The sequence below is a fragment of the Anser cygnoides genome, chromosome 4 (genome assembly GCF_040182565.1).
Source record: "Anser cygnoides isolate HZ-2024a breed goose chromosome 4, Taihu_goose_T2T_genome, whole genome shotgun sequence".
Lineage (NCBI taxonomy): Eukaryota > Metazoa > Chordata > Aves > Anseriformes > Anatidae > Anser > Anser cygnoides.
The window spans coordinates 33,968,207-33,988,954 of NC_089876.1; the positions used below are offsets into that span (position 1 = coordinate 33,968,207).

General features: G+C 49.8%; 2 long non-coding RNA genes across 2 annotated transcripts; one reads left to right on the forward strand and one right to left on the reverse strand.

Moving 5' to 3' along the window:
* Positions 1–765: 765 nt before the first annotated feature.
* On the reverse strand, positions 766–17,277 carry LOC136790679 (uncharacterized). Its single transcript, XR_010831075.1, has 3 exons — positions 17,124–17,277; positions 6,997–12,171; positions 766–1,884 (listed from the first exon to the last, which is right to left on the reverse strand). It is a non-coding gene; the product is annotated as an uncharacterized lncRNA (long non-coding RNA).
* LOC136790678 (uncharacterized) lies at positions 7,887–9,581 on the forward strand. The gene is made up of 3 exons (XR_010831074.1): positions 7,887–8,013; positions 8,525–9,304; positions 9,447–9,581. It is a non-coding gene; the product is annotated as an uncharacterized lncRNA (long non-coding RNA).
* Positions 17,278–20,748: the final 3,471 nt, after the last annotated feature.

The window sequence follows — 20,748 nt, forward strand, 5'->3', positions numbered from 1 at the left end:
CCACTGTGTTCTTAACTTATTCCTGCAGATGGAATACAGCATTACATAACACATCTTAACAGCAGGACCAGAGATAGCCATTGAAACCAGAATCTATTTGAGCATCAGAGAAAGTCTGCATAAACGACTAGAGTCACTTGCAAAGAACTAGTAACGACATAGTAAGAGCATATATTCCTTCCTGTCTCAAGTCACCAGGGAGACTTCTAAAACAGCATCACGAATGTCAACTCCACTGAGGCTTCAACGGAGTAAACTAACGATTCCTCAGACTTCCAGCATGACTTACACAATCCCATTTTGAGGCGTTAAAGCAGGACTTTTGGTACAGACAGAAATAAAAGTTTATGTAAATGTTTCTCAGCTCAACACCAGACCCACTCCTCAGATGCCTGAATTAAGATCACCTGATAAGTGACTGGTGTGTTAGCTTCATCTAAGGACAAACTCCCCACCCAGCCACTCCCTCACTCCCCTTGCTCAGCAGGGGGCAATACCAACACACATCCAAACACCACACACATCCAAACACCACCCCAGCAGTGCCACACGACAAACAGGAAGGAGAAGGCTCATGGGTCAAGATAAAAATGGAGGCTGTTTACCAATTACACCAATGTTGTGGGTAAATTCCTTGATTGCCAATTAAAATATATTAGGATAACGAGGTAGGGCATACGGTCGGCACACAGCAGTTCATCTCTCACTTCCCTCTCACGCTCTCCCTGCTTTGGCCATGGCTCTCCAGGGCCTGTGGTGAGCTTCTGCTCCAGCACCTGGAGCACCTCCTCCTGACCTCGGTGCTCCCTCTGCTGCTCCCTGCTTTGTTCCCTCCTCTCCCTGTGGTGTTTCCCACCCTGTCTGACCTTTGAGGCACTTACCTTCGTGCCTGTGAGGCAGCACAGACTCCTGCTGGCGCGTTCGGCTGTGCTGCCGGTGGGGCTGCTGGAGCTGGCTGTGGCCAGCACAGGGCAGCCCCCTCCCTCTCCTCACACAGGAGCCCAGCAGCCCCCTGCCAGCACCTTGACACATGAACCCAATACAGGTGGCAAAAACAACACTTAACTATCTCCTGAACAGCAAACAGTGGAGACCAGCCTCCTGGCACCCTGAATAAAGAGAACTCGAGCTATGTCTTTGCTGTATCGCCAATTAACCACCTCATAAAACAGATCCTGTGTTCTCCTTCGTGTGTTCTGTGCACAGCTCCATGTGTTCATTGTCCCACACAAACAGAGTACACGCATCCAAACACCACGCCAGCAGTGCCACATGCTCAGGTCCTCTTCCATGAAGCCTTCCGTTACGCCTCACATGGACATATCCCGGGCTGCACCTAGAGGGCCCCTGCGCTCAGTACCACAGATGTCCTACAACAACCCTCTTAGCGTTGCAGGGAACTGCAAGCACTCTGTTCATTATATTCAGATTTTTAATGTCTACGTCGCATTGTGCTAGCCCATAACAGAACCAAGCACCCTCAATAAAAGCATAGCTCTCTGTCTACTCAAACTATCCCGGTACGTATTTCTACAGTTTAAAAACATACCCATAAACAAATCCACCTGATGCCCTAAGAAACTAATCCTCCACATAAACAGTAAAATTCTGCAGGGAAGTAATTTCACATGATTTTTATCCCTTTCTTCTCCCCATCCCAGAGGAAGAACTCTCTAACAGCTGCACAGTCACTGGAGTGGTTCATTCCCTTCTACTCACTGCTCTTCATGTTTATGCCCTCTGAACTCAGCTGAGACAACTGCACCAAGACCACCTCTCTGACGCTTTTTTCTGGTCCATTCATGTTTTCAGACTCACGGCTTCACTTCTATGCCAGTTGCTGGCATCATTTCGTCGTAAACTTAGAGGCATAGATCCTTACAGCTGACAACAGTAAAAAAAAAAAAAAAAAAAGTAATTTGAGCAAAGAAGTTTTATTTATTTGTTTCAAAATGTACCTGAAGTTAAAACAGATTAGACAGGAGCTTTGCAGAAGAAGCACTTTTCCTCAGCAAACAACAGCTGATAAATCCTCTCAGTTCGGGGAAATCAGCTTGATTATCTTTTCTATTCACCAGAAAGATCTAGAAATTATATACTACTATATAATAATATTGCAAATAACAAGTAGTATATATTATACGTGATTGGGTTGGTTTGGACAAATATATATAATTTGTTTGGCTTTGGTCAAGCTCCTCACAGGCCTGTCTTCTGTTCTGCTGTCAGGAAGTTTATTTAGAACTGCATAAAAAGAGAATAAAGGGAGGAGATGGTCTAAAGAAGAAAATGCATGTCATTAAATCTGGAAGATGTAGGGAAAAAACCATCTGCAGTCTGAAAACTTAGAACCTTCAGTTTTCAAAGTATGAGAATACACATTTATATTCACATATTCTGAAATCTGTACAAGGAGACAGGTAACCAAAGGCTCTTCGATTCTTGCAAACAGAACAACAAAAAGATATAGCTGTAAGGAAAAAATAATATTTATTCCATGAGGCACTGTTAAAGCCTCAGCTGAAATATTGCCCACAGTTTAGTCACGCATGGTTGGAAAAGATTAGAGATAGCGAAGAACCCTGAGCAAGGGCATAGTAGACTTACCTGACATGAAGAAACCTTGCCTTGATTATTTTACAAGAATGAGTGCAGCCATTAGAAAGAGCAAGCAAAAACTAGAAGGCCACAAACAGAGTTAAAAAATAAATAAATAAAAAATAAGCTAACTGTGAAAGGAGTGCTGATCAAAAAAGTCCTTTAATATAATCAAAATATGATGTCATCTTAAAATAAAATACAGTCTACGCAAGCATTATGAGATAATAGTACATACAGCAATTGAACCCAGCGACCTGCACTGCTCACATATACTCCCAGGCAAACATGTTAGAGGCACCGTATAAGATTGCGTCACCACTTTCTCATACAATATTTTAAATATGATCGCTCTTCTCCTTTCCTCCACGCTAACTTTGTATGATGGTAATAGCGAATATTAAAAGTTAAACACAAAGAGAAATTTCACAACAGTAAAAATTCCAAGAGATGCCATTTCAAAGTCACATCATGACTTCCTGATAACTTGGGGAAAAACATCACACTCGTAAGATATTAACACTTTAGTATCTTTGTTAGAACAGAGATAGTACAGATGGCTAGATTTTTAACGTAAAAGAAAAAATGAACAGAACTATAAGTATCAAAGTAAAATTACAGAGGGTTTAACTGTATTGTACCAAACAAGGATCAATGAAAAACGAATGAAAACTTGAAAAGATCCCTGTGGAATGGGACCAGAAAAATTATAGGCAACTGTGATACATAACTGCAGGGATTTATTTTGGATGAAGACGGCCAAAAGACTGTGGCCAGTGTATGTAGAAGAAATGGGCTAAGGCTTTCTGAATTTGAGCAAGCTTTTTGAAATCAAGAAACTTAGTCTTTAGCAATTGATCTTAATTACGTGTTTCTATCCAGGTGTTTAATAAAAGGACACCTGTAAAAAAATCTGACTACGCTCAGCAAGTCAAGAAGTCCTCAGTTAACAGCAGAAGAAGCAGGCGGACTGCCCCTGTGCTGCACTTGCAGTGAAACTTAAGCGTGCAAGTGATAACTCTATAGGTTACCCATTACACAGGATTAAGTACATGAGGACTGAGCAAACGCAGAGGCAGTTGAATGGTTTCCTACTTTTGAAGGTGGAAGAGAACAGAGCGGCACCTGGAGTTTTTACAGCCTTGTCTAAACCTTGCTTTCTGGAAGCCTTTGCAAAATGGGACCACACGAGAGAAAAACAAAGAATTAAAGTTCTGCAGAGTATCTCCAAGCCTTCTCCCCCTGCACACACCCCCACATACCCCGTGTGTGTTCTGCAGAGTATCTGCAAGCCTTCTTCCTCTAAACGCACACACACCTACAAGCCTTCTCCCACTACACACCACATACGCCTGCCGTCCAGCTACACAGGGCTGCTTCAGAAACAAATACCTGTAGACATTACTGAAGCTCTGAAGTTGTTTCTTTTGATACAGCCTGAAACACTCTTCAGCTGGTTGCTTTTCTTTGAGTGGGAACATTTCAGGTTGGGGTCTTTCCCTTTTCCACCAGCAAATGACAAATTGACAAACGGATGATGTTTCAGGCAAAGGTTTTAACACCTTATTTCTAGAAAGAATGAGAAAAACAGGGCTGTCTGTTTTGAAGAAAACTTGAAAAATACAGGGAAATAAGAGCTTTTCATAGAAAACTTTGTATTCCAGGAGAGGCTGGTATATCAGTAAGATTCAAGTAACATTTTTCAGGCAGCAAATGTCTTTCAAGCCTTCATTTGAGCTTCAAGCACCCCACAGTGCACAGACTAGGACTTTACTTGTATGCCTACTAAATTTCTAGAAGCTTTTTATGTATGCATGCATGTGTTACCTGCAAATATTCTTAGACCTTCTCAAAAACAATTCTGGCTTGTAGAATAGCACTGCAAAATGGAGGATACCTCAGCTTGACTTGAAGGACTGCCTGTCTCTGTTTCTAGGAATATAAGAAACCAGGTTTTACTGCTTTCGATTAACCATGTTTTAGTTGTACTCCCTGTTGTAGCTGGAAAGTTGGGGCAAGGGGGAGTGTTTCACAGAATCATCTACGTTGGAAGAGACCTCCAAGATCACCTAGTCCAACCTCTGACCTAACACTACCAAGTCCTCCACTAAACCATATCACTAAGCTCTACATCTAAACGTCTTTTAAAGACCTCCAGGGATGGAGACTCAGCCACTTCCCTGGGCAGCCCATTCCAATGCCTAACAACCCTTTCGGTAAAGAAGTTCTTCCTAACGTCATTCCTAACATCTAAACCTCCCCTGGCGCAACTTTAGCCCATTCCCCCTCGTCCTGTCACCAGGCACGTGGGAGAACAGACCAACCCCCACCTCGCTACAGCCTCCTTTAAGGTACCTGGAGAGAGCGATGAGGTCTCCCCTGAGCCTCCTCTTCTCCAGGCTGAACAACCCCAGCTCCCTCAGCCGCTCCTCGTGAGACTTGTTCTCCAGGCCCCTCACCAGCTTCGTTGCCCTTCTCTGGACTCGCTCGAGCACCTCGACGTCCTTCTTGTAGCGAGGGGCCCAAAACCGAATGAACACAGTACTCGAGGTGCGGCCTCACCAGAGCCGAGTACAGGGGGACAACCACTTCCCTAGCCCTGCTGGCCACACGGTTTCTGATACAAGCCAGGATGCTGTTGGCCTTCTTGGCCACCTGAGCACACTGCTGGCTCATATTCAGCCAACTATTGACCAAGACTCCCAGGTCCTGCTCTGCCAGGCAGCTTTCCAGCCACTCATCTCCCAGCCTGCAGCGCTGCTTGGGGTTGTTGCGCCCCAGGTGCAGGACCCGGCACTTGGCCTTGTTGAACCTCATACAGCTGGCCTCAGCCCATCGCTCCAGCCTATCCAGATCCTCCTGCAGAGCCTTCCTGCCCTCGAGCAGACCGACACACGCACCTAACTTGGTGTCGTCTGCAAGCTTACTGAGGGTGCACTCGATCCCCTCATCCAGATCATCGATAAAGACATTAAAGAGAACTGGCCGCAGTACTGAGCCCTGGGGGACTCCACTAGTGACCGGCCTCCAACTGGAATGAACTCCAGTTACATTTAACTGGATTGCAACAGCAGGCGTGCTTCTAGCCACGCGTGCCTTTTTCCAGAGAGAAAGCCGAAGAAATTGGCAAACCGCAGCCGGCTGCACCCTGAGGGGCAAGGGCAGAGCAAACCCCGGGCTGGCACAGCCGGGAGCATCCCTGCAGAGAGCTGCAACGTCCCTGACAGCAGTTTTGTTCAGGGGGACCCGGGGCCAGGTGGGACAGCCTCGGCTGTGCCTCCCGCTGCGCGCTGCAGCCTCTCTCGCCTCCAGATCGGTCACTGTTCTCTGCAACGTGCCGTGCCCTGCAGCACGCTTTCCCCCTCTTTTTCTGGGGGAAGAAACGCCTGACTTCCTCTTACACGTTTGGTAGTTGTGGGTAGGGAAAGGAGGAGAAAATACAGGGCGCTCTGTGTACGAGTGCCTTCTCTTCCTTACGGGGAGGCAGCAGGCCATCCAGGCACTGTTCCATCATCCCCAGTACAACTGCCTGCTTTATTCTAACCTGGCTCTCCGCAAGAACACGGGCTGAAGTTCCCAACAGCCTGATGTGCTCATGCAGCAACATGGAAGCTGCTCTGCAAGCTCTGTGCATTTACTTTGGGTCAAACGAAGCCAAATACCACTTTGTCCTTGTAAGCGACCAACAGAGGTCACTGACGTCTGTCGCTGGGGCTGGGGCCCCACTGCACGGGCAACCCCGCTGGCTTCAGCAGAGACCCCTGCATGACGTCAGGCAGAATTCTGACCCAAAATTGGACTGATTTCGGTCACACCGAGACTAAAGGTCAGACTGATCTTAACGATGTCCTTCAGAGTTTCCTTTAGGAGTATCTTTTCTGTTAAGGGAAGTGTCCCTGCAAATGACGTATAAAATTGACACCACTTCAGCTGCTTGCATTTTTAGTAGAGTTTTGGGATTTCTTAGCTTTTCCTTAACTTTACTCTTTAGCTGAAATAAAGTTCATTTCAATGAACTCATTGCACCTTTGCTGAGCAGCTGCTCTTGCGATTGCTGCTACAGCTACTTCATTCCCCTCCCCAGAATCAGAACCCGGGGCTTTGGGCTTTTCAGTGTTTATTGCTCACTTAGTTCTTCCTTCGTGCTTCCACGGTGGGCACGAACAGACGTGTCCCCCTGCGCAGAGATGGGGGGCAGCCGGGGGGCTCCCCTCTGCTTGCCTCTCCTCTTCCAGCCGCACGCACAGGCAGCGACAGGACCGAACCGGGGCACGCTCCTGGCCTCTCCCCCTCGGCGGGGAGCTCTCAGAGCTCTGCAGGGCAGGCAGCACAGCCCCAGCCGGACCCCAGCACGCTCCCACAGCCTGCTGGCACGGCCCCGCAGCCCTGCGCACACACCTGGGCACCTTTTCCACCGCCTGGCCCAGGCCTGGGCTCCGCATCCCCTGCTGCCCCCCCCCAGTGATGCACCGCCCATGTCACAGCAGGCAGGGGGTGCCCCATGGCACAAAGGGGCGGGGACGGCCTTGGCCCCGGAACGCTGGCCCCAACGGCAGCTGGGCAGTTGGGCAGCCCTGCGATGGCTGCCCGTGCTGACGGGGAGGCTGCTCGGCTGCCTGCTCCTGCGGCTCCAGCCTCCGCTCCGGACACAAACTCAACCAGAGGAATTCAGCTCCTCTCTCCTCTCTCCTCAGGCCCTCACCTCAAATGGCTCTCAGCGCCCTACAGGACACTGGCCGAACTAAACCACCGCACGCTCCTGGCCGCTCCTTTCCAGCACTGTGCCGGACAATTGTCCACGCCCTACAGGACAGGTAAGATCGCCCCAACCCACACCCACCGCTGTCTCACAGCAAGCAGGACGGTGACACGATCGGGCCAGGATGGCAGTATTCACTCCATCAGGATGACGGGACACCGACGGATGTGGTGAGACGCTCGAGACCCTCGGGCAGAAAGGCAGGGGCTGTCCGTGGTCATAGGGGGATGCAGCTCGGTTTGTTCCTTCTCTTATTAAAGCCAGACACACACAGCGATGGGACCAGACCACAGCACACTCCTGGCCTCTCTTCCCTTGAGAACTCAGCAGGAGAAGATGCCAACACTCTACAGGACAGATAAGACAGCCCAACCCATTCCCCACCACAGTCTCAATGCCTGAGAAGTTGGCCCAACACGGCTCACTCTTGGCTGTCAGGCAGACACAGGAAGGACGGCCTTCGAGTGAGGCTGGGAGAGCCTTAGGCTGGAAGGCAGTGGCTGCTCCTGGCCACAGGGGAAGGCTGCTCCCTTTTGGCTTCCTCTCTTACAGCTGGAAACACACACAGTGATGGGACCAGACCACGGCACACTCCTGGCCTCACTGCCCTCGACCACTCAGCTGGAAGGAAGAGCTGCCACCGCTCTCCAGGACAGGTAAGATCGCCCCAACCCACACCCACCACGGTCCACAGCAAGCAGGAAGGTGACACGATCGGGCCAGGATGGCAGTATTCACTCCATCAGGATGACGGGACACCGACGGATGTGGTGAGATGCTCGAGACCCTCGGGCAGAAAGGCAGGGGCTGTCCGTGGTCATAGGGGGATGCTGCTCGGTTTGTTCCTTCTCTTATTAAAGCCAGACACACACAGCGATGGGACCAGTCCATGGCATAATCCTGGCCTTGCTACACTCGACCACTCAGCTGGAAGGAAGAGCTGCCAGCTCTCTACAGGAGAGGTAAGATCGCCCCAACCCACACCCACCGCACTCTAACAGCAAGCAGCGAGGTGACGCACTTGGACCAGGATGGCAGTGACCGCTCCATCACGATGACGGGACACGGATGGATGTGGTGAGACACTCAAGACCCTTGGGTAGAGAGGTTGGGGCAGCCTGTGGTCACAGGGGGATGCTGCTAGGTTTGCTCCTTCTCTTATTAAAGCCAGACGCACAATGCAATGGGACCAGACCACGGCACAATCCTGGCCTCTCTCCCATTGAGAAGTCAGCCGGAAAAGCTGTCAGTGTTCTCCAGGACAGGTAAGATCGCCCCAACCCATTCCCCACCGCTGTATCACAACAAGCAGGATGGTGACATGATCGGGCCAGGACGGGAGTGACCGCTCCATCAGGACGACAGGACACCGACAGCCTCGGTGAGACGCTAGAGACTCGGGCAAACAGGCAGGGGCTGCCCGTGGTCACAGGGGGATGCTGCTCCGTTTGGTGCTTCTTCTCTTTCAGCCAGAAACACACAGCGATGGGACCAGACCACGGCACAATCCTGGCCTCGCTGCGCTTGACCACTCAGCTGGAAGGAAGAGCTGCCAACACTCTCCAGGACAGGTAAGATCGCCCCAACCCACACCCACCACGGTCCACAACAAGCAGGAAGGTAACACGCTCGGGCCTGGACGGGAGTGACCGCTCCATCCGGATGACGGGACATGGACGGACGTGGTGAGATGCTGGAGACCCTTGGGCAGAGAGGCAGGGACAGCCCATGGTCACAGGGGGATGCTGCTCGGTTTGTTCCTTCTCTTATTAAAGACAGACACACACAGCGATGGGACCAGACCACGGCACACTCCTGGCTTCTCTCCCCTTGAGAACTCACCTGGAAGGAAGAGCTGCCAACGCTCTACAGGACAGATAAGCGATCCCCAACCCACACCCCACTACGGTCCCACAGCATGCCAGAAGATGACGCGGTTGGGCTATGGTGGGCATCTCCTGGCTGTCACGGAGATGTGGGTTGAGCGGCCTCGGAGTGAGGCTGGGAGAGCCGCACCCAGGGATGCAGGGGCTGACCCTGGCAACTGTCTGGGGCTGCTCTTTTTGGTCATTTTCCTTTCTCACCCCAGCACAAACCCCCGAGCACACCAAGGTCTGCCACTGTCCTTTCCCTCCTCTGCCCAATCCCTCTGCGGCCACTGAAGGCTGGTGCAGCTTTCTACAACCACAGCCACCGGAGGAGCAGGAAGCACACAAGGACCCCGTCTGACCCCGGCCATGGTCCTACAAGCACACCAATGGGCCCCGCGGCTATGGACAAAGAGCTCGGCACGCCTCCGCGCCACCCCACCCCACCCCACGTCTCTCTCAAACATTGCTCAAATAAAGGTTCTGATTCACAACCTCAGCGGCTGCTTTTTCCTGCCCTTCTTGGGGAAACCTCGGGGGGCTTTGCCTTTTGCAGAAGGAGCAAGTGCACCAGCCTCCGCTTCTTCAGATGCTGGCATCAAGAGAATTTCAAAGCAGATTAAGTGTCCTAATCTAAGACCAGATTCTGCAGGCGTTTCAGAAAAGTGTTTGATGATAAACACTTATGCAACTCTGGAGGAGAGTAGTCCACTGTGTTCTTAATTTATTCCTGCAGATGGAATACAGCATCACAGTTCAGCTGCTGACTCTAAAACACATTTTGCCATTAGTTCTTCTGATGCACCAGCTTCATCTACAGTTCCATGAGGTCAAATACCTTTAACACTAATTTACTCCAGCATGATTTTTGTTGTTGTTATTTATTAAATGCAGGCAGAAATAATCACCTTTTTTTTTTTTCCTTAAAGCAGAGATTAAAACCTCTTTAAAATTAAGTCTGAAAGAGGCAGCTCTGATCACTGCAGCTGCTACTGACAAGTCAGAAAGGAAAACTCCCACTTCTGGAAAGACAGAGGAAAAAGACCAGAAATCCTAGAACAGGAAATTACTCATGCAAGCAAGAGTAATCAGAAGCTGGTAAAGATAGTATCACATCTTAACAGCAGGACCAGAGATAGCCATTGAAACCAGAATCTATTTGAGCATCAGAGAAAGTCTGCATAAACGACTAGAGTCACTTGCAAAGAACTAGTAACGACATAGTAAGAGCATATATTCCTTCCTGTCTCAAGTCACCAGGGAGACTTCTAAAACAGCATCACGAATGTCAACTCCACTGAGGCTTCAACGGAGTAAACTAACGATTCCTCAGACTTCCAGCATGACTTACACAATCCCATTTTGAGGCGTTAAAGCAGGACTTTTGGTACAGACAGAAATAAAAGTTTATGTAAATGTTTCTCAGCTCAACACCAGACCCACTCCTCAGATGCCTGAATTAAGATCACCTGATAAGTGACTGGTGTGTTAGCTTCATCTAAGGACAAACTCCCCACCCAGCCACTCCCTCACTCCCCTTGCTCAGCAGGGGGCAATACCAACACACATCCAAACACCACACACATCCAAACACCACCCCAGCAGTGCCACACGACAAACAGGAAGGAGAAGGCTCATGGGTCAAGATAAAAATGGAGGCTGTTTACCAATTACACCAATGTTGTGGGTAAATTCCTTGATTGCCAATTAAAATATATTAGGATAACGAGGTAGGGCATACGGTCGGCACACAGCAGTTCATCTCTCACTTCCCTCTCACGCTCTCCCTGCTTTGGCCATGGCTCTCCAGGGCCTGTGGTGAGCTTCTGCTCCAGCACCTGGAGCACCTCCTCCTGACCTCGGTGCTCCCTCTGCTGCTCCCTGCTTTGTTCCCTCCTCTCCCTGTGGTGTTTCCCACCCTGTCTGACCTTTGAGGCACTTACCTTCGTGCCTGTGAGGCAGCACAGACTCCTGCTGGCGCGTTCGGCTGTGCTGCCGGTGGGGCTGCTGGAGCTGGCTGTGGCCAGCACAGGGCAGCCCCCTCCCTCTCCTCACACAGGAGCCCAGCAGCCCCCTGCCAGCACCTTGACACATGAACCCAATACAGGTGGCAAAAACAACACTTAACTATCTCCTGAACAGCAAACAGTGGAGACCAGCCTCCTGGCACCCTGAATAAAGAGAACTCGAGCTATGTCTTTGCTGTATCGCCAATTAACCACCTCATAAAACAGATCCTGTGTTCTCCTTCGTGTGTTCTGTGCACAGCTCCATGTGTTCATTGTCCCACACAAACAGAGTACACGCATCCAAACACCACGCCAGCAGTGCCACATGCTCAGGTCCTCTTCCATGAAGCCTTCCGTTACGCCTCACATGGACATATCCCGGGCTGCACCTAGAGGGCCCCTGCGCTCAGTACCACAGATGTCCTACAACAACCCTCTTAGCGTTGCAGGGAACTGCAAGCACTCTGTTCATTATATTCAGATTTTTAATGTCTACGTCGCATTGTGCTAGCCCATAACAGAACCAAGCACCCTCAATAAAAGCATAGCTCTCTGTCTACTCAAACTATCCCGGTACGTATTTCTACAGTTTAAAAACATACCCATAAACAAATCCACCTGATGCCCTAAGAAACTAATCCTCCACATAAACAGTAAAATTCTGCAGGGAAGTAATTTCACATGATTTTTATCCCTTTCTTCTCCCCATCCCAGAGGAAGAACTCTCTAACAGCTGCACAGTCACTGGAGTGGTTCATTCCCTTCTACTCACTGCTCTTCATGTTTATGCCCTCTGAACTCAGCTGAGACAACTGCACCAAGACCACCTCTCTGACGCTTTTTTCTGGTCCATTCATGTTTTCAGACTCACGGCTTCACTTCTATGCCAGTTGCTGGCATCATTTCGTCGTAAACTTAGAGGCATAGATCCTTACAGCTGACAACAGTAAAAAAAAAAAAAAAAAAAGTAATTTGAGCAAAGAAGTTTTATTTATTTGTTTCAAAATGTACCTGAAGTTAAAACAGATTAGACAGGAGCTTTGCAGAAGAAGCACTTTTCCTCATCAAACAACAGCTGATAAATCCTCTCAGTTCGGGGAAATCAGCTTGGTTATCTTTTCTATTCACCAGAAAGATCTAGAAATTATATACTACTATATAATAATATTGCAAATAACAAGTAGTATATATTATACGTGATTGGGTTGGTTTGGACAAATATATATAATTTGTTTGGCTTTGGTCAAGCTCCTCACAGGCCTGTCTTCTGTTCTGCTGTCAGGAAGTTTATTTAGAACTGCATAAAAAGAGAATAAAGGGAGGAGATGGTCTAAAGAAGAAAATGCATGTCATTAAATCTGGAAGATGTAGGGAAAAAACCATCTGCAGTCTGAAAACTTAGAACCTTCAGTTTTCAAAGTATGAGAATACACATTTATATTCACATATTCTGAAATCTGTACAAGGAGACAGGTAACCAAAGGCTCTTCGATTCTTGCAAACAGAACAACAAAAAGATATAGCTGTAAGGAAAAAATAATATTTATTCCATGAGGCACTGTTAAAGCCTCAGCTGAAATATTGCCCACAGTTTAGTCACGCATGGTTGGAAAAGATTAGAGATAGCGAAGAACCCTGAGCAAGGGCATAGTAGACTTACCTGACATGAAGAAACCTTGCCTTGATTATTTTACAAGAATGAGTGCAGCCATTAGAAAGAGCAAGCAAAAACTAGAAGGCCACAAACAGAGTTAAAAAATAAATAAATAAAAAATAAGCTAACTGTGAAAGGAGTGCTGATCAAAAAAGTCCTTTAATATAATCAAAATATGATGTCATCTTAAAATAAAATACAGTCTACGCAAGCATTATGAGATAATAGTACATACAGCAATTGAACCCAGCGACCTGCACTGCTCACATATACTCCCAGGCAAACATGTTAGAGGCACCGTATAAGATTGCGTCACCACTTTCTCATACAATATTTTAAATATGATCGCTCTTCTCCTTTCCTCCACGCTAACTTTGTATGATGGTAATAGCGAATATTAAAAGTTAAACACAGAGAGAAATTTCACAACAGTAAAAATTCCAAGAGATGCCATTTCAAAGTCACATCATGACTTCCTGATAACTTGGGGAAAAACATCACACTCGTAAGATATTAACACTTTAGTATCTTTGTTAGAACAGAGATAGTACAGATGGCTAGATTTTTAACGTAAAAGAAAAAATGAACAGAACTATAAGTATCAAAGTAAAATTACAGAGGGTTTAACTGTATTGTACCAAACAAGGATCAATGAAAAACGAATGAAAACTTGAAAAGATCCCTGTGGAATGGGACCAGAAAAATTATAGGCAACTGTGATACATAACTGCAGGGATTTATTTTGGATGAAGACGGCCAAAAGACTGTGGCCAGTGTATGTAGAAGAAATGGGCTAAGGCTTTCTGAATTTGAGCAAGCTTTTTGAAATCAAGAAACTTAGTCTTTAGCAATTGATCTTAATTACGTGTTTCTATCCAGGTGTTTAATAAAAGGACACCTGTAAAAAAATCTGACTACGCTCAGCAAGTCAAGAAGTCCTCAGTTAACAGCAGAAGAAGCAGGCGGACTGCCCCTGTGCTGCACTTGCAGTGAAACTTAAGCGTGCAAGTGATAACTCTATAGGTTACCCATTACACAGGATTAAGTACATGAGGACTGAGCAAACGCAGAGGCAGTTGAATGGTTTCCTACTTTTGAAGGTGGAAGAGAACAGAGCGGCACCTGGAGTTTTTACAGCCTTGTCTAAACCTTGCTTTCTGGAAGCCTTTGCAAAATGGGACCACACGAGAGAAAAACAAAGAATTAAAGTTCTGCAGAGTATCTCCAAGCCTTCTCCCCCTGCACACACCCCCACATACCCCGTGTGTGTTCTGCAGAGTATCTGCAAGCCTTCTTCCTCTAAACGCACACACACCTACAAGCCTTCTCCCACTACACACCACATACGCCTGCCGTCCAGCTACACAGGGCTGCTTCAGAAACAAATACCTGTAGACATTACTGAAGCTCTGAAGTTGTTTCTTTTCATACAGCCTGAAACACTCTTCAGCTGGTTGCTTTTCTTTGAGTGGGAACATTTCAGGTTGGGGTCTTTCCCTTTTCCACCAGCAAATGACAAATTGACAAACGGATGATGTTTCAGGCAAAGGTTTTAACACCTTATTTCTAGAAAGAATGAGAAAAACAGGGCTGTCTGTTTTGAAGAAAACTTGAAAAATACAGGGAAATAAGAGCTTTTCATAGAAAACTTTGTATTCCAGGAAAGGCTGGTATATCAGTAAGATTCAAGTAACATTTTTCAGGCAGCAAATGTCTTTCAAGCCTTCATTTGAGCTTCAAGCACCCCACAGTGCACAGACTAGGACTTTACTTGTATGCCTACTAAATTTCTAGAAGCTTTTTATGTATGCATGCATGTGTTACCTGCAAATATTCTTAGACCTTCTCAAAAACAATTCTGGCTTGTAGAATAGCACTGCAAAATGGAGGATACCTCAGCTTGACTTGAAGGACTGCCTGTCTCTGTTTCTAGGAATATAAGAAACCAGGTTTTACTGCTTTCGATTAACCATGTTTTAGTTGTACTCCCTGTTGTAGCTGGAAAGTTGGGGCAAGGGGGAGTGTTTCACAGAATCATCTACGTTGGAAGAGACCTCCAAGATCACCTAGTCCAACCTCTGACCTAACACTACCAAGTCCTCCACTAAACCATATCACTAAGCTCTACATCTAAACGTCTTTTAAAGACCTCCAGGGATGGAGACTCAGCCACTTCCCTGGGCAGCCCATTCCAATGCCTAACAACCCTTTCGGTAAAGAAGTTCTTCCTAACGTCATTCCTAACATCTAAACCTCCCCTGGCGCAACTTTAGCCCATTCCCCCTCGTCCTGTCACCAGGCACGTGGGAGAACAGACCAACCCCCACCTCGCTACAGCCTCCTTTAAGGTACCTGGAGAGAGCGATAAGGTCACCCCTGAGCCTCCTCTTCTCCAGGCTGAACAACCCCAGCTCCCTCAGCCGCTCCTCGTGAGACTTGTTCTCCAGGCCCCTCACCAGCTTCGTTGCCCTTCTCTGGACTCGCTCGAGCACCTCGACGTCCTTCTTGTAGCGAGGGGCCCAAAACTGAACACAGTACTCGAGGTGCGGCCTCACCAGAGCCGAGTACAGGGGGACAACCACTTCCCTAGCCCTGCTGGCCACACGGTTTCTGATACAAGCCAGGATGCTGTTGGCCTTCTTGGCCACCTGAGCACACTGCTGGCTCATATTCAGCCAACTAGCAACCAAGACTCCCAGGTCCTGCTCTGCCAGGCAGCTTTCCAGCCACTCATCTCCCAGCCTGCAGCGCTGCTTGGGGTTGTTGTGGCCCAGGTGCAGGACCCGGCACTTGGCCTTGTTGAACCTCATACAGTTGGCCTCAGCCCATCGCTCCAGCCTATCCAGATCCTCCTGCAGAGCCTTCCTACCCTCGAGCAGAACGACACACGCACCAAACTTGGTGTCGTCTGCAAACTCACTGAGGGTGCACTCGATCCCCTCATCCAGATCATCGATAACGACATTAAAGAGAACTGGCCGCAGTACTGAGCCCTGGGGGACTCCACTAGTGACCGGCCTCCAACTGGAATGAACTCCAGTTACATTTAACTGGATTGCAACAGCAGGCGTGCTTCTAGCCACGCGTGCCTTTTTCCAGAGAGAAAGCCGAAGAAATTGGCAAACCGCAGCCGGCTGCACCCTGAGGGGCAAGGGCAGAGCAAACCCCGGGCTGGCACAGCCGGGAGCATCCCTGCAGAGAGCTGCAACGTCCCTGACAGCAGTTTTGTTCAGGGGGACCCGGGGCCAGGTGGGACAGCCTCGGCTGTGCCTCCCGCTGCGCGCTGCAGCCTCTCTCGCCTCCAGATCGGTCACTGTTCTCTGCAACGTGCCGTGCCCTGCAGCACGCTTTCCCCCTCTTTTTCTGGGGGAAGAAACGCCTGACTTCCTCTTACACGTTTGGTAGTTGTGGGTAGGGAAAGGAGGAGAAAATACAGGGCGCTCTGTGTACGAGTGCCTTCTCTTCCTTACGGGGAGGCAGCAGGCCATCCAGGCACTGTTCCATCATCCCCAGTACAACTGCCTGCTTTATTCTAACCTGGCTCTCCGCAAGAACACGGGCTGAAGTTCCCAACAGCCTGATGTGCTCATGCAGCAACATGGAAGCTGCTCTGCAAGCTCTGTGCATTTACTTTGGGTCAAACGAAGCCAAATACCACTTTGTCCTTGTAAGCGACCAACAGAGGTCACTGACGTCTGTCGCTGGGGCTGGGGCCCCACTGCACGGGCAACCCCGCTGGCTTCAGCAGAGACCCCTGCATGACGTCAGGCAGAATTCTGACCCAAAATTGGACTGATTTCGGTCACACCGAGACTAAAGGTCAGACTGATCTTAACGATGTCCTTCTGAGTTTGCTTTAGGAGTATCTTTTCTGTTAATCTCTTGCGATTGCTGCTACAGCTACTTCATTCCCCTCCCCAGAATCAGAACCCGGGGCTTTGGGCTTTTCAGTGTTTATTGTTCACTTAGTTCTTCCTTCGTGCTTCCACGGTGGGCACGAACAGACGTGTCCCCCTGCGCAGAGATGGGGGGCAGCCGGGGGGCTCCTCTCTGCTTGCCTCTCCTCTTCCAGCCGCACGCACAGGCAGCGACGGGACCGAACCGGGGCACGCTCCTGGCCTCTCCCCCTCGGCGGGGAGCTCTCAGAGCTCTGCAGGGCAGGCAGCACAGCCCCAGCCGGACCCCAGCACGCTCCCACAGCCTGCTGGCACGGCCCCGCAGCCCCGCGCACACACCTGGGCACCTTTTCCACCGCCTGGCCCAGGCCTGGGCTCCGCATCCCCTGCTGCCCCCCCCCCAGTGATGCACCGCCCATGTCACAGCAGGCAGGGGGTGCCCCATGGCACAAAGGGGCGGGGACGGCCTTGGCCCCGGAACGCTGGCCCCAACGGCAGCTGGGCAGTTGGGCAGCCCTGCGATGGCTGCCCGTGCTGACGGGGAGGCTGCTCGGCTGCCTGCTCCTGCGGCTCCAGCCTCCGCTCCGGACACAAACTCAACCAGAGGAATTCAGCTCCTCTCTCCTCTCTCCTCAGGCCCTCACCTCAAATGGCTCTCAGCGCCCTACAGGACACTGGCCGAACTAAACCACCGCACGCTCCTGGCCGCTCCTTTCCAGCACTGTGCCAGACAATTGTCCACGCCATACAGGACAGGTAAGATCGCCCCAACCCACACCCACCGCTGTCTCACAGCAAGCAGGACGGTGACACGATCGGGCCAGGACAAGAGTGACCGCTCCATCAGGACGACAGGACACCGACAGCCTCGGTGAGACGCTAGAGACTCGGGCAAACAGGCAGGGGCTGCCCGTGGTCACAGGGGGATGCTGCTCCGTTTGGTGCTTCTTCTCTTTCAGCCAGAAACACACAGCGATGGGACCAGACCATGGCACAATCCTGGCCTTGCTACACTCGACCACTCAGCTGGAAGGAAGAGCTGCCAGCTCTCTACAGGAGAGGTAAGATCGCCCCAACCCACACCCACCGCACTCTAACAGCAAGCAGCGAGGTGACGCACTTGGACCAGGATGGCAGTGACCGCTCCATCACGATGACGGGACACGGATGGATGTGGTGAGACACTCAAGACCCTTGGGCAGAGAGGCTGGGGCAGCCCGTGGGCACAGGGGGATGCTGCTCGGTTTGCTCCTTCTCTTATTAAAGCCAGACACACACAGCGATGGGACCAGACCACGGCACTCTCCTGGCCTCTCTCCCCTTGAGAACTCAGCAGGAGAAGATGCCAACACTCTACAGGACAGATAAGGCAGCCCCAACCCATTCCCCACCACGGTCTCACCTCGCTCAGTGGGAACGTGACACGGCTGAGCTACAACCAACATCTCCTGGACATCAGGAAGATGCGAGTTGGACGGCCTTGGTGTGAGGCTGGGAGAGCCTCGCGCAGGGAGGCAGGGATGGCTTCCAGTGCTGGCAGGGGTGGCTGCTCGGTTTCTCGCCTCCTCTATTACACCTGGACACACTGACAGTGACGGAATGAAGCCATGGCACACCCCTGGCCTCTCTCCCCTTGAGAAGTCAGCTGGAAAAGCTGTCAGTGTTCTCCAGGACAGGTAAGATCGCCCCAACCCATTCCCCACCGCTGTCTCACAACAAGCAGGATGGTGACATGATCGGGCCAGGACGGGAGTGACCGCTCCATCAGGACGACGGGACACGGACAGCCTCGGTGAGACGCTAGAGACTCGGGCAAACAGGCAGGGGCTGCCCGTGGTCACAGGGGGATGCTGCTCCGTTTGGTGCTTCTTCTCTTTCAGCCAGAAACACACAACGATGGGACCAGACCACGGCACAATCCTGGCCTCGCTGCGCTTGACCACTCAGCTGGAAGGAAGAGCTGCCAACACTCTCCAGGACAGGTAAGATCGCCCCAACCCACACCCACCACGGTCCACAACAAGCAGGAAGGTAACACGCTCGGGCCTGGACGGGAGTGACCGCTCCATCAGGATGACGGGACATGGACGGACGTGGTGAGATGCTGGAGACCCTTGGGCAGAGAGGCAGGGACAGCCCATGGTCACAGGGGGATGCTGCTCGGTTTGTTCCTTCTCTTATTAAAGACAGACACACACAGCGATGGGACCAGACCACGGCACACTCCTGGCTTCTCTCCCCTTGAGAACTCAGCTGGAAGGAAGAGCTGCCAACGCTCTACAGGACAGATAAGCGATCCCCAACCCACACCCCACCACGGTCCCACAGCATGCCAGAAGATGACGTGGTTGGGCTATGGTGGGCATCTCCTGGCTGTCACGGAGATGTGGGATGGACGGCCTCGGAGTGAGGCTGGGAGAGCCGCACCCAGGGATGCAGGGGCTGACCCTGGCAACCGTCTGGGGCTGCTCTTTTTGGTCATTTTCCTTTCTCACCCCAGCACAAACCCCCGAGCACACCAAGGTCTGCCACTGTCCTTTCCCTCCTCTGCCCAATCCCTCCGCGGCCACTGAAGGCTGGTGCAGCTTTCTACAACCACAGCCACCGGAGGAGCAGGAAGCACACAAGGACCCCGTCTGACCCCGGCCATGGTCCTACAAGCACACCAATGGGCCCCGCGGCTATGGACAAAGAGCTCAGCACGCCTCCGCGCCACCCCACCCCACCCCACCCCACGTCTCTCTCAAACATTGCTCAAATAAAGGTTCTGATTCACAACCTCAGCGGCTGCTTTTTCCCGCTCTTCTTGGGGAAACCTCGGGGGGCTTTGCCTTTTGCAGAAGGAGCAAGTGCACCAGCCTCCGCTTCTTCAGATGCTGGCATCAAGAGAATTTCAAAGCAGATTAAGTGTCCTAATCTAAGACCAGATTCTGCAGACGTTTCAGAAAAGTGTTTGATGTTAAACACTTATGCAACTCTGGAGGAGAGTAGTCTACTGTGTTCTTAATTTATTCCTGCAGATGGAATACAGCATCACAGTTCAGCTGCTGACTCTAAAACACATTTTGCCATTAGTTCTTCTGATGCACCAGCTTCATCTACAGTTCCATGAGGTCAAATACCTTTAACACTAATTTACTCCAGCATGACTTTTGTTGTTGTTATTTATTAAATGCAGGCAGAAATAATCACTTTTTTTTTCCTTAAAGCAGAGATTAACACCTCTTTAAAATTAAGTCTGAAAGAGGCAGCTCTGATCACTGCAGCTGCTACTGACAAGTCAGAAAGGAAAAATCCCACTTCTGGCAAGACAGAGGAAAAAGACCAGAAATCCTAGAACAGGAAATTACTCATGCAAGCAAGAGTAATCAGGAGTTGGTAAAGACAGTTTCATAGATAAAATAGTATCATAGATAAAGTAGGAACAGTATCATAGATAAAATAGAAATAAGCAGGCAAGCTGGGAGAAGAGTGGGGCTGTTCTTTTCACAGCAGTGTTAGCTTTCCCTTGGATAAAGTACCCAGTCACAGCCAAACACTCAAACACATGATATGAACCATTGCAAGAGACAGGGAAAGGCTACTAGCCTGGACAGAAAAGTGACTCAATTCAACAGAATGATGTGTTAGTTAAATCAAAGCTAAAGCTCCAGCAAATTAAGAAAACATGGGCAAAATCTTGGTTCTGCTCAATTCAATAAACATCTTCTATTCCTTGCAGCTAGGATTTCTCACAAGATTATCTGGCTCGAGAAAACTATTGTGTCAAAAGGCACTAATGATATAGTTTATTAAGATGTACAAGAACTGTCTGTATTAGTTTGGTTTATATTAATCTAACAGTAACCACATATCTGCACTGAAATACCATTTCTCTCCTACCACAAGATTGGATTTTTTTCCTGTCCTACCTTTTTCAGTAAAAAGCCCTTTAAATCACATCTCTTGGGATGACAGTAGCAGC